Source organism: Octodon degus, unplaced genomic scaffold (genome assembly GCF_000260255.1).
Source record: "Octodon degus isolate 3935 unplaced genomic scaffold, OctDeg1.0 scaffold00006, whole genome shotgun sequence".
NCBI classification, from domain to species: Eukaryota; Metazoa; Chordata; class Mammalia; order Rodentia; family Octodontidae; genus Octodon; species Octodon degus.
The window spans coordinates 816,412-831,155 of NW_004524582.1; positions in this window are offsets into that span (position 1 = coordinate 816,412).

A 14,744-nucleotide genomic window follows, 5' to 3' on the forward strand; every position below is an offset into this window, starting at 1 on the left:
ACTTGTTAATATATAGAAAAAGCTGTGCTGTGTTAACATATGCACCTATATATCTCTGATCTTTTTAATGAAACAGCAATTGACATGAATTCATAGCATAACTGAAAATAGAAAAGAACAAATAAAAATCCAAGAGGAATGAAGTGGTAAGTTGTGATGTGACTTTGTCACTTCTTTCATTTGGATATTGCAACACAGTTAAAAGCCTCAGTTGTCAGCATGTGCTTATGAACTTCTGACTCTAGTCCAAATCTATATGACAGGAAATAGCAAATAAAGAGATGAGGCAGTGTAGAAACAGTGAGAATTATTTCCATGTCATATTGAAAAATTAGAGAAAACTGAGCTTGTTAATAAAGCCAGCTATTGGAACCTTTCCAGGTTACAGATCTTGAATGTTCGGCCAGCATTTGAACATGCTTCCCGATCCTTGCAGATCAGAAACACATCAGGCCTCATTCTTTGTTTTATCTCTGCTTAAATACCTACCTCATCTTAACATGGGTGGGGAAGGAGTGAAGGAGTGAGGCGTCTCAGGCAGGATCATGTAGAGTTGACTCTATCTTACTATCTCTTATCTCTAAGGAGGATTAAAGACTAAACTAGAGCTTCTTTTGCTAGGATAAAGTTAACTCAGTTGAGAGCGCTGCCATCCCCTACAGGTTCTACCTGGAATAATGAGTTTTGTATTTTACTTTTTGAGTAGTAAAGTCTATGCAAGTGCATTTTCTGCTGTTTACAGGTGAAAAAAACTGAGAGAGACAAGTGAGTATGTTTAGACCTCAGCTTTCCTGACACCAAGTAGAGGGTTTTTTTTTTTTACATTGTGCTTGTGCATAGGAAAGTAGAGATAAGTAGCATCACGTGAATATACATAATGAATCGCTTTTCACAGCCTGGCCAATGAAACGTGTGCATTGGTCAGTTTTCCCATTGCCTGACATTGATGACGTATGTAAGATTCATAGTCTCATTTTTAAAAAATGTATATGGTACAGGGTCTCATTACGCAGCTCAGACTCATAGTGATCCTCCTGTTTTCAGCCTCCCCAGAGCTGGGATTATAGGTGTGTGCTACCATTCCTGACCTCAGTGGTTGGATCAGCACGCGGGTGGAGGTGAAGGGAGGCAGCAAGGCATGTGGTGCTGGGAATCAAATGCTGGTCCCTGTGATTGCCTAGGTAGGTGCTCAGTCCACTGAGTTATCTTGCTGGACCTTCAGACACTTTAGTCCAGGGTCAGCTGGCTGCAGTGCAGAGGCATCAACACAGAAGAAAGCTGCACACCTCATGACCTCTGGAAAACATAATGCTGGGCAAGGGCCCAGAGTGTGAGGAACTGAGGACAAAACATAGTCTCAAAACTTACCCTACCCTGACCCACCTAGACACACCCAGAATTCTACATTACTAATTGCCTAAGCCTCTCTCAAGCCAGTCAAACTGAAGATCAAGATTAATTCTCATACAATAAATTATAGTTTATTGGCAGCATATATTGAATTGAAAATTCTAATTAAAAAGCCAGTAGAAAAGTTGAGCTTCCCTACTGTTGTGATCTGAATGTATCCTCCACAATTCATGAATTGAAATCTATTCATAGAAGTGTTTGTGTTAAGAGGTGAGACATCTGAGATGGTGACCTGGTATTGAGGATCCTCATGAATGGAATTAGTGCCCTTATCAAAGAGGTTCAGAGGCCTCCCTTGACCTTTCTTCTGTTTCCAGGTATAACTAGAAGGCATCAGTGATGAACCAGGAGGCAGATGTTCACCATTTACTGAATCTGTTGGTGTCTTGGCCTTGGCCTTTGTGGCCTCCAGAGCCATTAAAAATATATTTCTGTTTATATCTCATTCATTCTATGGTATTTTTCTATAGAAGCCCAAATTGGGTAAGGGACCCAGAAATTGCTTGTTTTTGTTACTACCCAGTACATATGGTCCTTGGTTGATTGTTCCTGTTGGAACAATTGTTCTAATTTTGTTAAAATAATGAAAATGAATGAAATACTGACTGCAGCTAGGAATTCCACATTGAAATGTTTACTGTCACTATGCTCAAACACAAAGACCATAATTATGGCCAGCATTAGGCAATGGCTCCTAGGAGTAAATCTATGTACTTAAATCCTGAAAATTTCTTCAATGTATCAAATTATAGCTATGTTTAAAATGATAGGGCTACATTCCAAAGAATGGGTTGCTGGTTGCAGTTTCCTTGTAGTGTGAACATGGCACATACTTACATTTAAATGATTTTGCCTATTGCATATATAGGCCGTGAGACACCCTGCCCCAAACACATATACACATATTACGTAGGCTTTTGGTTGGAGGGCCATGAACAAAGTCGTATATGATTGAACCAAATATAACAGAAAATGATGCAGTGAAGAACATGGTAAATATAAGATATATGAGATACTGTGTATGAACTTTATTTACACCTAGAATACTCTAAATAATATTACAATAAGGGGTGGCTAGATAGCTCAGTGGACTAAGCACCTGCCTAGGTAAGCATAGGGACTGGGGATCAATCCCTGGCACCACATGCAACACAAGCCCTGCTCCTGGGGCATGTTGAGCCAGCCACTGAGTCTGGGCATGGTGATGCACGCCTGCAATCCCAGTGCTGGTGAGGCTGAAAACAGGAGGATCACTATGAGTCCTAGCTATAGTGAGACCCTGTACAAAATATGTAATAAATAAAGTCAAAAGGAAATGTACAGTACACTAAATACATGAATAAATAATTTGTCATATCCAGTATTATGCACCATACTTTTATATAGACTTCATCTTAGCAGGTTTATTTATGTCAACACTACAATGCACAAATGCCTAAGGTGCCGCTTTATGATGGTACTATGGCCGCCATCTCCATTAGCCATAGGAATTTTTCAGCTACACTGTATTCTCATAAGAGAATTATCTCCAGTGAAGCTTCACTGGAACAGAAACATTTTTATGGGAATCATTTAAAATGAGCATTTTTCTTTATATGTCTATAAACGGTACCCTACCAAATTGTTCTCATCAACTTCCATCTTATGTGAATCTCACACTTTCTTCCTGTAGTTCGTTAAGTAACAGTTGTCATCAGAGTTTTACCAATGAATTCCTTCAATATCTCAGAAGTTAAGAGAATTCAAATAGAAGAAAATAAGTAAAAATCACTGAATCGTTTCTTCAGGCCCATCTCTATGATGTTGCTAGTTGCAGCCCATATGGACTCTCTGAAAGTCTATAGTCCTTACGCTGAGCCTCCAGTAGCTCAAGATGGGGCAAAATGTAGGCTTTTTCCCCACATGTAATATGCATGGCTTCAACTCAACTTTTGAGAGCCTTCATTCCCAACAGAAACCTCCCCAGGTTGCCTTTTAAATTCATGTTTCTATCACAATTCTGATCTTCTGAGATCAGGCCAGAACAAGCCCACAAGTTCTGCTTACAAAATCTTTGATCTTTCATAGCTTGACTCTACAAACTTTTAAAATTCCTCCTGTAACCCAGTTCCAAAGTCTTCTGATTTGCATGGTCAGTGCAGCCCCAGGGAAGACCCCACCTCTCTGTTAGCAATTTTCTGCATTAATTTCCAATCACAAGGACACAATACTCAACGTACACATCTTAGGGGAGGAGAGGTTTAATTACGCTTGTGGTTTCAGGGATTCTGTCCATGACTGGCAGGCTTCAAAATACCAACAGCAGAGTAGAAAGGTGAGGGGAACAAAGTGCTCATTTTGCGGTGGTTGGGAAGCAAAGCAGGGAAAGTGACAGAGAGGAAGAAGCTAGGGGCCAGATATAAACCCGAAGGCCATATATCTGTGTGCTGCACAGACCCACACTGAAGTGTGCTTTCTTAATCCTTTGTTTTTATATTTTTTATTTTTACGTATTTAGTACAGGATCTGCAGGGTCTCACTATATAGATCAGATTTGTAGTGATTCTCCTGTTTTCAGCCTCCCAAGTGCTGGGATTACAGATGTGCACCACCATGCCCAGTCTCAATCACCATGTCTTCGCGCCCTGAGGGTGGAGCTGGCACAGCATGCAGGGGATGGAACCCCAGCCCATGCCCTCCGCCTAAGCAGGAGCTTTAGTCCGCTGAGCTATCTGGCCAGTCCTCCTAATCCTTTGGGTGGCTCCTCATCCAATCAAGTTGGCACAGTCAAGGTTATCTACTACAAATTTCAAATGCTTCCTGGCAGGGAGGGCAGACATTTAGGAATTCAGTGTGCTAACAAATGGATCTTCATTATAAAGCAGACATAGCGCCAAATACATCATTTGAGCATAAATACTGCTCAAAGGTGCCCCACAACATGTGACGAGGCGTAACTGGTCTGTTTCTAGATCTGCCCACGTCTTCCTGCTGGTCATTATTTCTGCTGCACCTTTGTTTTCCTCTTGCAAAATCTGCCTTCAGTTCTCTCCCTTGGGGCATTCTTCTGCCGCAGAAACAGGCATGGTACTTGGAAACATGGGCTTGGATCACTGAGCGTTGTGTATTCTAGAGCAAGGATAGATCCAGTCACTGGGCAGATTCCTCACTGGAGAACTGAGGGAGGGAGGGAAAGGAAACCATGGGAAAATGTGTGAATGCGCAGCTCTCCAGAGGGGGCGCTGTCTCTCAGTCTAGCTGACGACTTTTAGGAAACCCTGAAAGTTCTCCAAGACATTCCACACAAGCAATGGGACAGTGAGGAATCTGCCCAGTGACTGGATCTACTGTTGCTCTAGAAGACACGATGCTGCTCATGTTAAAGACATAGTGTGCGCTGTGTGTCTGGAGGAACAGTTTGTGGAATCTGCAGGTTTTCACTTAGAAATATGCTTTATGGAGTGTCCTCTTTACTTTGTATACTCTCTGCAAATAAGTTCCCAGCAGATTTTGCCCCTAGCATCTTTGTCATTCCTTCATTCTTTTCTTCTTTCAAGAATACCTTTAAGACAGTAACATTTTATAAAAATTTCACTTGATTTTTAAATAAGTGAAGCTGTGTTTCTTTGTCTATTATGTCCTTCTATATTACAGTATATTAGCACAGTACCTTGCAAAAGTTAGACACAATGAATGTGTATTGAAATAATGAACAAGCAAAAGATTTGATGAATGGGTTGTGCGGTGCCGGGTCGGTGCAGCGGGGTCCTTGTATTTACTCTGCCACTCAGTTCTGTCGAGAGAAGCCAGGTCCCTGCATTTCTCCAGGCTAGACGTTCCTCATCTGTAAAATAATGGTCTGGGCCTGTGCACCCTCTAAGGCTCCTTTCAACTCTGACTTGCTGTGAATTTATGATGTATGGAGAGTCAGAATAATGCAAGTCCAGAAAAGAGCAGAGGTTGTTATTAAGCTTTCTGGTACCCTGGCAAACAAGTCTTGTCTTTTGTTAGATCTCACTGTAATAAACCCCATCTTCGCTAAGGTGATAACCATCATGACATGGAAAATAATTTTCATAGATTTACTGCTTTCTTTGACTCGATTTAAGAATTTCTATGATTATAAAAGAAATGTATCTATAGTGTTTAATATCTTAAATACGAAGATAAAGAAACAATGAAGAAAATAGATTATTCATAATTTTTTCACCAGATACTACAAGTGTTAATATTTTGGAGAATGGTTGGCAGCTAGTAGATTTCCATATAATTCTTTAAAAAGTTAATAACATAATGGGTTATGTACTTACTCCTGTATTTTTTTTTACCAATAAACCTCAGTTACTTATGGATATTTAAATGAACATGTACAATAATATGTTGTGCATATCCATAATATTATGCACGTTCATTTAAATATACCCTGATTTCTCAGTATCAGTTAAGTTTCTTTGGAGACATTATTTTAATACACATTTTAGTGTATTGGGATGGCTGAAGTTTTGGTTTGTCCATTATCCTTTAATCTGTTCTTCCTTCTTGTTTTGGTAACAGATACACTGTTTATGAGGATTGCATTCCAAGAATTCACACATGCTATGTTGAGCCTCAGCACATGACCGAGCCACAGCCAAGGAGAATACTCTACTTTTGGCAGCAGTAGTGTAGGGAAAAGCAAAGGAGCCAAGATGACCAGGATGGATAAGTGCCTCTCTGAGGTTTGGGTGCCATCAATAGTCATAATATTGATGTAAGTCTGTCTGTGGATTTAGAACGCCTTTACAGAAAATAACGGAGTTGAAAGTTGGTATCAAAAACCACTGAAATGTTTGATGTTTTCTTTTTGTTCTCTGGTTCAATCAATGCTGTATGTCAGCATAAGTTTTGACTTCCTATTTATGAGAGTCATTGGGCTCATCTACCACCACCTTAAGTGAGTCAACTTTTCATGCTTTTCAACATAAACTTTCTAACTAACATGTTTAGATATGTATCATTGGAATTTAATACATTTTTCTTGTTTGCAATGTTGTATTTACTCATTTTTTTCTATATTAAACAACAAAACCATTTTTTCTTTTCTGTCTTTTTGAGACAGAGTCTCACTATGCACTTTCGGCTGGCCTTGAACTCACTTTTTAGCCCAGGCTGGTCTCAAACTTGTAGTGACTCTCTCTGCCTCAGCCTCCTGCGTGCTAGGCTTATAGGTGTGTGCCCAGCTATAACCATGTACTTTTATAAATTAATTTTTCCATATATCCGAAGGAAAAGTCAGGAAAAATGTTAAAAAGAAATATTAGGCCCTTTCCTAAAATATATTTAAAAAAAGAAATATTAGCAATGAAGTATCTGATTTTTTTAAAATCATGAATATTATTTAAATGCTGCCTTAAAAACTAGAAAGTTTGAATGGAATCAACAAAAATCATATACACATCCAGGCTAGTGGGCTCCCACACAAAGTCATTCTAGTTCTGTCTCTATGACTGTGTTTAATTAATTTTGCTGGACTGCATCCTCCTTGATCCCTGGACTAGGCAGAGCCACGATTTGAGGATGACTGCAGCATCAAGAAAAGCTTAGTTAATACAGATGAGAAGCACCCAGGAAGCTTCGTCAGGAAGCTTACTCAAATTGCTTAAGAATTTTTTTTTTCTACTGTCTTATAAACTAAAGATTCACCCTTGTCTTCTAGGATGAAGAAGCAATGGGAAGAAGAAATTAAAAGAGAGGAAGTTTTATATTACTGGTACTTTTGGGAGTCCATGTTGATTTCTTTATTCCTGTAGGTGTAAACATTCTCTCTTGAGAAATATTCTGGGTTCTTCATACTTTTCCAGTAACAAAGACGACACCACTGCTGTAGTTGTGTTAATAATGCGAACACCCTGTGTCACTCCTGACTGTTCCTTCTGCAGGCCTGCGTGTTTGTATTTTTCTTGGGATGGGGCACAATGATCTATTTTGCTAAAAAGAATGTTCCTATAGCTCATATTATGATTGAGAAATAATGAAATAATATTGATGTATTAGAAGTCTCACTACAAAATATTTCAGCATATTAATATTTTAGGTGACCAGTAATAGCAATTAAATGTGAATGGTGCTAGAACAGTTTAATCACCACAAATTGCGGAAGTGTGCAGGGAGGGACAGGAGGCCTTGTTCCCTCATGCTTTCCCTCTGGGCCAGGGTTGGGCAAATGCTTTGTACAGGAAGTGCTTATTATAGTATAACTTTTATTCTGTGTTCCTTTTACCTTTCTGTTCCTAACTTTGGGGTCTCAACCCTTCCAAGGGGAGGGTCTACAGGCTGGTCTCATTACTAGATCAGACTTGTAGTGATCTGCCTGTTTACAGCCTCCCAAGAGTTGGTTCACAGGCACGGCACGCGCCACCACACCCAGTCTCAATTGCCGTGTCAGTGCATCCCAAGGGCAGGGCCAGCAAGACAGGCCTGGGGATCAAATCGCCAGCCCCTGCGCCTGCCTGCAGTCCAATAAGCGCTTTCACTGAGCTTTTAAAAATAATATCCTTCACTTGCTTCATTTGTTATACAATGTGTTTCATATTTCCTTTAACATGTCAGGATTATCCAATTCCTTTGGAATATATGTATGGCTTTTTATTCTTTTTTTGTGTGTGATTTGATTACAAAGTTGCCTAGATTTTGAGTGTCATGCCCCTAATGCATTTATTCCATAAACTCAGATTATTTTTGGAGGTTAGTCGGAATCACATACATCAAATGTGATTGAAATTGCAAAGTGTCTGCATTTTTATATTCTCTCTCCTTGTTTTGAGACATGGTCTTGCTATATAGCTCAGATAAGCTTTGAACTCACTTGTTGTGTAGCCCATGCTGACCTTGACATCAGGGTGATCCTCTTGCCCAGCTTCCCAACTGCTGGGATTACAGGCGTGCACCACCATGCTCACATTCTCTCTTGTAAGACCGATTTCACTTTGCAGGCCTTTATTTTTGACAACAGGTAACAAGATGAGTCAGTATTGATTCCTAGTCCCTTTTACATTTTATCCACTCTCCACAGAAATTTAAGTGCATGACCAGCAACAAATACAGAAATTGCTTTTTTCACTTTGCTATGAAAGCAACTATAGTAATCCTATACATTGCTTATAGACTTGTAGGCATAGGGTACAAGTCCATCTAAATTTATCTTTTTTAAAAAAATATGTATTTGGTACAGTGTCTCACTACACAGTTCAGACTCGTAGTGGTCCCCCTGTTTCAGCCTCCCGAGTGCTGGGATTATAGGTGTGTGTAACCATGCCTGGACTTGGTGGCCAGTTCAGTGTGCTTGGAGAGGGGCTGGCTCAGCTTGTGGTTCCAGGGATTGAACCCCAATCTTTCCTCTCTTTACTTGGAACTAGGAAATAGTTTAAGAGATATTCTTCATGGGAGTGTATGTTTCACAGTATGGCTCTCTCTAATGAATCTTCTTCAACATTTCTTCTTTTTCTTTCTCTAATCTCTTAACCCATTTGTAATTTTCTTATGTGTTTTTTTTTTTTTTGTTATACAGACAAGAAACAAATCTATTCATACCTTTAATGACTCTAACATTAAAGATTAATTTCAAGTTTTTTGGGATTAGTACACCTAATCCTAATCCCCTTTTTTGTTATTAGGCTGATGGATATTTAAATTTTATTCAGTGTATTCTGTGATATTTAAATGAAATTTTTGATTGATACATGAAATCTACACATTCATGCGATGATGTCATGTTATTAATATTTTTATTGGGCATTAACTTGGGGAAATTATATCATATCCTTAAACTTTTGTCATTTCTTCTTCTTCTTCTTTTTTTTTTAAATGTATTTGGTTCTTCCAGGGTCTCACTATGTAGCTCGGACTCATGGTGATCCTCTTGCTCTCAGCCACCTGGGAGCTGAGGTTACAGGTGTGCACCACTACACTGGACTTAGTGACCAGCTCAGCCTGCCCTGGGGGGGGGGTGGGTGTTGGTGCGGCATGTGGTGCCTGGCATCAAACTGCTGTCCTTGCGCTTGCTTGAACTTGCCTAAGAAGGTGCTTTAGTCTGCTGAGCTATCTTGCCTGCATTCTCATTCCTTTATAGTGAGTACATTCAAAACATCCTTCTCTATTTTGTTTTTATATGTGTTTTCTGTGGCATGAGATTAAAAAATTCTTTATTTCATTGTTGGCCAGATACTTTCTCTCGTCTATACTACTTTAGAAATGGCTGGCCCTTATGTATTCTGAAGTTTCCATTTAAAATTCCTTTAAATACATTGCTATATCTACACTCTTCTATAACAATTTTAAACCATATTGCCAACAAGCTGGTAAATTAGTACATTATGTTTAACTTAGGAAACATGGAAAGGCTGTATTTTCTTCCATTTTAGAATCACTTGCATGTTTAACATAAGAAGTGGTTTAATTTAAACAGTTAAGAGTTTTAATTTATTTGAAAAAGTGTTATTGCTCTGAAAACAAATGGAGGCACTTTGCATGGCTCCATGAACTGCAGAGTGGTTATAACCGCTGCATCGCATCCCTCAGAGCATGCACCGCCTTTTATCTCTGTGGTCAGAATAAATGTTGCTAGCAATCATGGACTGTCTCTCTAAATATTTACCATGTGACTTGGCCCCTGCATTTTTCTTCTTGCTGAGGTATACTTCTTCTGGAGCCCATGATGTCGCTCATCATTCTCAGCTTCCAAAGGAATAAATGCCAAAACACACCATCTATAACAGTATGTAAGTCCTGTGTGGGTTCTGAATCATTCTATTGAAATATAAGGAACAGCAGACCGCAGAGACACTATCTGATTTAAGGCTTCTTTATTCAACTGTTAAAGGATATTTTATCTAAAAAAAGAGATAAAATAATGACTCTCACTCATATTTAACAAAGCACATGTGAAAGATTTATTTGACTCATTAATGAATGAGGAACCAGTGAGATTTGATAATGGTTTTGTAAGATAACTTGAAGAGTCACACATCCATAGTCAGATAAAGAATGCAGAATGCCAAAACAAATTTATAAATAGATACAAACTGAAAAAATTATTGACTATCTGCAGGATCACAATCAATTGCATGCAATCAGATGTAGTTTTCATTATATGGATAGACATTATTTACATCACTATCACATAGAGAGCATTAATTTTTATATGTTTTTATGAGTAAAATATCCTAGTCAAAGACAAAGCATTAGGTAGCTAGGTTATCTGTCAAATCTCATGGCCTTTTGTAAGTGTCCTTTAGGGAAGGATATTTCAGATCTTTCGAGGCATCCCTTCATATATTTGGCAAGACTGATAAATTCTTTATATCTTACACACACTCAAGTCAAACCTTTGTGCTAAATCACTACCTCCGCAGAGAATCATCTGAGCCTGCTCGGCAGTGTGCTCTGTCTCTGGAGTTGAGTTCTTACTGTCCTGTAAGTTGGTTCCTCACTGAAGGGCTCCCTCGCTCATCTCAGGTGATGAGATAATGATGAAAAGGACAGAAGTGATTTGAGAGGCAATAGTCTAAGGTCACTTTGCCAACTTAAATGGTCATTTTTCCTTCCCTAGAAAAGCGTAGTTATTTAATTGCTTGGTTTGAAAAAAAGAACCTTTACAGCGCTTATGGAACAAGTGATGCTTTAAATTTTAAATCTATTTTTAAAAGTTTTCCCCCAGTTTATTAGTACATTTGTGGAGCACACAATGTTGACATTCCTCATAAGAAGCTGGTACATGTACATGACACGTCTTGAGTCCTCTTTTTCATCCCTTATTCCCTCAGCTCTTGATCCCTGTGCCCTTTGAGGAAGCTCTGTCTCCTCACTTCCTATGATCTGTCTTGTGTTCTGCTCTTTATTCACACTTGGGATTCCCACACAAGAGCAACCATGTTATATTTCAGTCTCTCTATCTCATTTCACTTAAGATTATGGTCTAGGCTGCATCCACTTTCCCAAAAGTGATTGTGACAGCGGCGCTGCATTGTGTGTAAATACTGTATTCCCTTTCTCCACTCATCTGTTGATGTACAGTCTGTTTCTTACTTAAACACTTTTGCTTTGAAAAGAAATATTACTTGGAGACAGCTGTGCGCAGTCTTAGTTCTATGTCATTTTTCTTCTCTGTTTCAAAGTAGTCTTTGTCCTTCCTTTGGAGCTCTTGGCATTTATGCTCCAAGGAGCAGCTCCTGTAACGACAGTATATGTTTTGTGCACGTCTAGTGCTGCCAGTAATGTTTTCAAACTAAAAATTAATTTTTAAACAGTAGACTTTTGTGACCAAGACACTGATATTAAACTCTCTTTCAGGCAAAATATGCAGTCTCCTTTAGTTATTGTTGATGTTTTCATTTTTAAAAAGCTGTATTTTATGCTGTGTTGCTAACTTTCCTCCGAAATTAATATTTAATCCAAGAATATTAGAAAATAAAAAAGAATCGCATTTACATTGCGTAAACTTAAAGTTAGTTTGGTCTTCAACTTTTTTATGAACAGAATATATTTATTGAGGGAAAGAAAGCTCTTGTCCAAGAGAGAGACAAGAGGGGGCCCTGAGTGGGTAGTCCCCCTCAGGGTCTTCAACTTTTGGTAATGGAGTGTTCTAAGAACAGGTAGATGAAGAGACTGTTTAATATTTGGAGCCAATGGTAACTTAATACTGATAATATAAATACATATTTCCATAATTATAACAAGTTGAATACAATGTCAGAGAAATAAACATTTATATTATTTCATACTTAGTTGCTATTTATTTTAAAGATGTTAAGCCTTGCAAAGGAGTCTCCCAAATCAGAATTGTTTCTGTGAAATTCCTTGGAGTTATCCCTCACTGACACCCCATTTCTTTAAAGTTTTAGAATAGTTAACACTTGCTTTTTACATGTAACAGGAAGAACACATAGTAGTGGCTGGTAAGTTCTTTTAATAATAAAGTGAAATTGCCAGGGGGCATTTGCTGCTACTTTCTTTGAATTTTATTTTCAGCTTCCAAATGGATTTATTATCTTTTGGCAAAACCACCAATCTGAGTGCGCAACTACCTGAGAAAAATTGCTAGCTAGTTCCATTCAAGTATGTTCACTAAGTTTCTCTTGATTATTTATAATATATCAGACTTTTTTGAAGTATAGGGGTGCAGAAATGAATGACTCTTTCAGACTAAAGAAGAGATAAACATTAATATGCCTTACTGTTCAAGGGCATGGAGTGCTAAGGGACCATTTAAAAGTCCCACCAGTGTAAGGAAATCTTTTGGGAATATGTGATTCCTGGGCTGAAAAATAAACAATCAACAGGGTAGAAAGGTGAACAGCCCTTATTCGTTCATTAGGTATAATTTTTAAATGAACTTTTGATTTTTGAAGAGTTTTACATTTACAGAATTATTCCTAACAGTGTTAGCAGTTTTGTTCATCACTCAGTGGACACTTGAAATATATGTGGGCTATCATGGCCCTGGATATGGAAGAGCAGGTGCTTCTTATTGTGCTGATTTGATTTCTTTTAGGTTTGCAACCAGTAGTGGGATAGCTGATTATATGAAAATTCTTTCTGTAGTTTTTGAGGGAAACTCCATACTGTTTTCTATAATGGAGAAAGTGTCCTGTACAAGAGTTCCTCTTCATGTGCACCAACCAATGTTGTTAGATTTTGGTTTTTTTGATAACAGCCATTCTAATAGGTAAGATTCCATTTGGCGAGCTTTACAGTTCTCTGACTATTAGTGACACTAAGCATTTATATTCACATTCTTACGGTCATTCTCTTCAGTGTCTATGCAGACCATTTTCCCATTTTAATTGGATGGCTGAAAGTTTTGTTTTGCTTTAGCTGTAGAGTCCTTTATGTGTTCTGAATATCAATCCTTTATCAGATGAAAAATTTGTAGATTTTTTCTTATCCTCGCTATCTTTACATTATATCACTCTGTAAATGCAGATATCAAACTACATAAGCAAGAAACAAAAAGGAAGAAACATTGACATGCTCACAGGAATAAAATAATTCTCCACTAACAGACCACAAAAGAAAAAATAATTATGAAGTACCTGTAAAGAAATTCAAAATAATGATCTTCAGAAAGCTTATTTAACAATATACAAGAGAACACAATTCAGGCAAATCAGGAAAAGAGATTGTAATTTGAATTAGAAGTTCAGAAAAGAACTATCCTTTAAAAAGGAACCAAATAGAAATGTTGAGGTTGAATTCAGTGAATTAAATAAAAAGGTATAGCTGAGAATGACAGGAATAGACTAGATGATGTAGAAGAAAGAATTTCTGAACTTGAATAAGGTTTATGAACTAAACCAGTCAGAGGAAAGCATAGAAAGAACAATAAAGTACAGAAAATTTATGCTATGATATCTACCAGAAACTATGAAACAAACAAATATATACATTTTAAAATTGCAGTAGAAAATAGTAAATACACAGACGTCTATTTAATTACATAATTGTGGGAATCTTCCCAAGTGCTGAAATAAATATCTAGATTTAAAAGCTCAAAAAAATCTCCCCAAAGCCCACTTCAGTGGACAGTATAATCGATTTACCAAATTTGAAATACAGAAAGTATCCCCAAAAGAGGAGAAAATTTTCATCACATATGAGGGAATTCTACAATGTAAATTTATCAGAAAAAACATTGAGGGTCAGAAGAGAATAGCATGGTATACTTAGCAGGAAGGAGAAATAAAATTAGCATCCAAGAATTCTGTGCCCAATAAAGACATCTTTCCAAATGATGTGAGCTCAGTTCTTATGTGAAATGTTTAAGGGAACCCCACACCTAGAATCGAAAGCAAAATCACTATAATTAACTATCATCATGAAAATACATAAATGTATAAAACTGAAATGGTAAATGAACAATGAGAAACGACATGGAATCATACCTTATTACTACCAAAAGCTACCAAATCAAAAGGATAAATGAAAGAGTAAAAGAGGCACAAAAGATACGTGAAACATCCAGATGATTAAAAAATAGCAGGAGAAAGTTGGTATCTTTTAATAATAAACTTGAATGTAAATAAAGTAAATTTGATTCTCTAATTAAAAACTTGATGGACTTCATACATAAAAACATGACTGAACTAGATACTTAAAAAAAAAAAAACTCATTTAGCTGATGAAGATATATACAAAGAGATACCGAAAAAGAAGAAAACAAAGATATCTAATGCACATGGAAGCCAATATGGAGGTAGATTAGCCAAATAAATGTAAAGTAACTGAAATCACATCATGTATCTGCTCTGATGACAACGGACAAAAAAAAATTGAAACCAAGAGGAGAAACTATATAAATGGATAAAACTTATACAGTATGC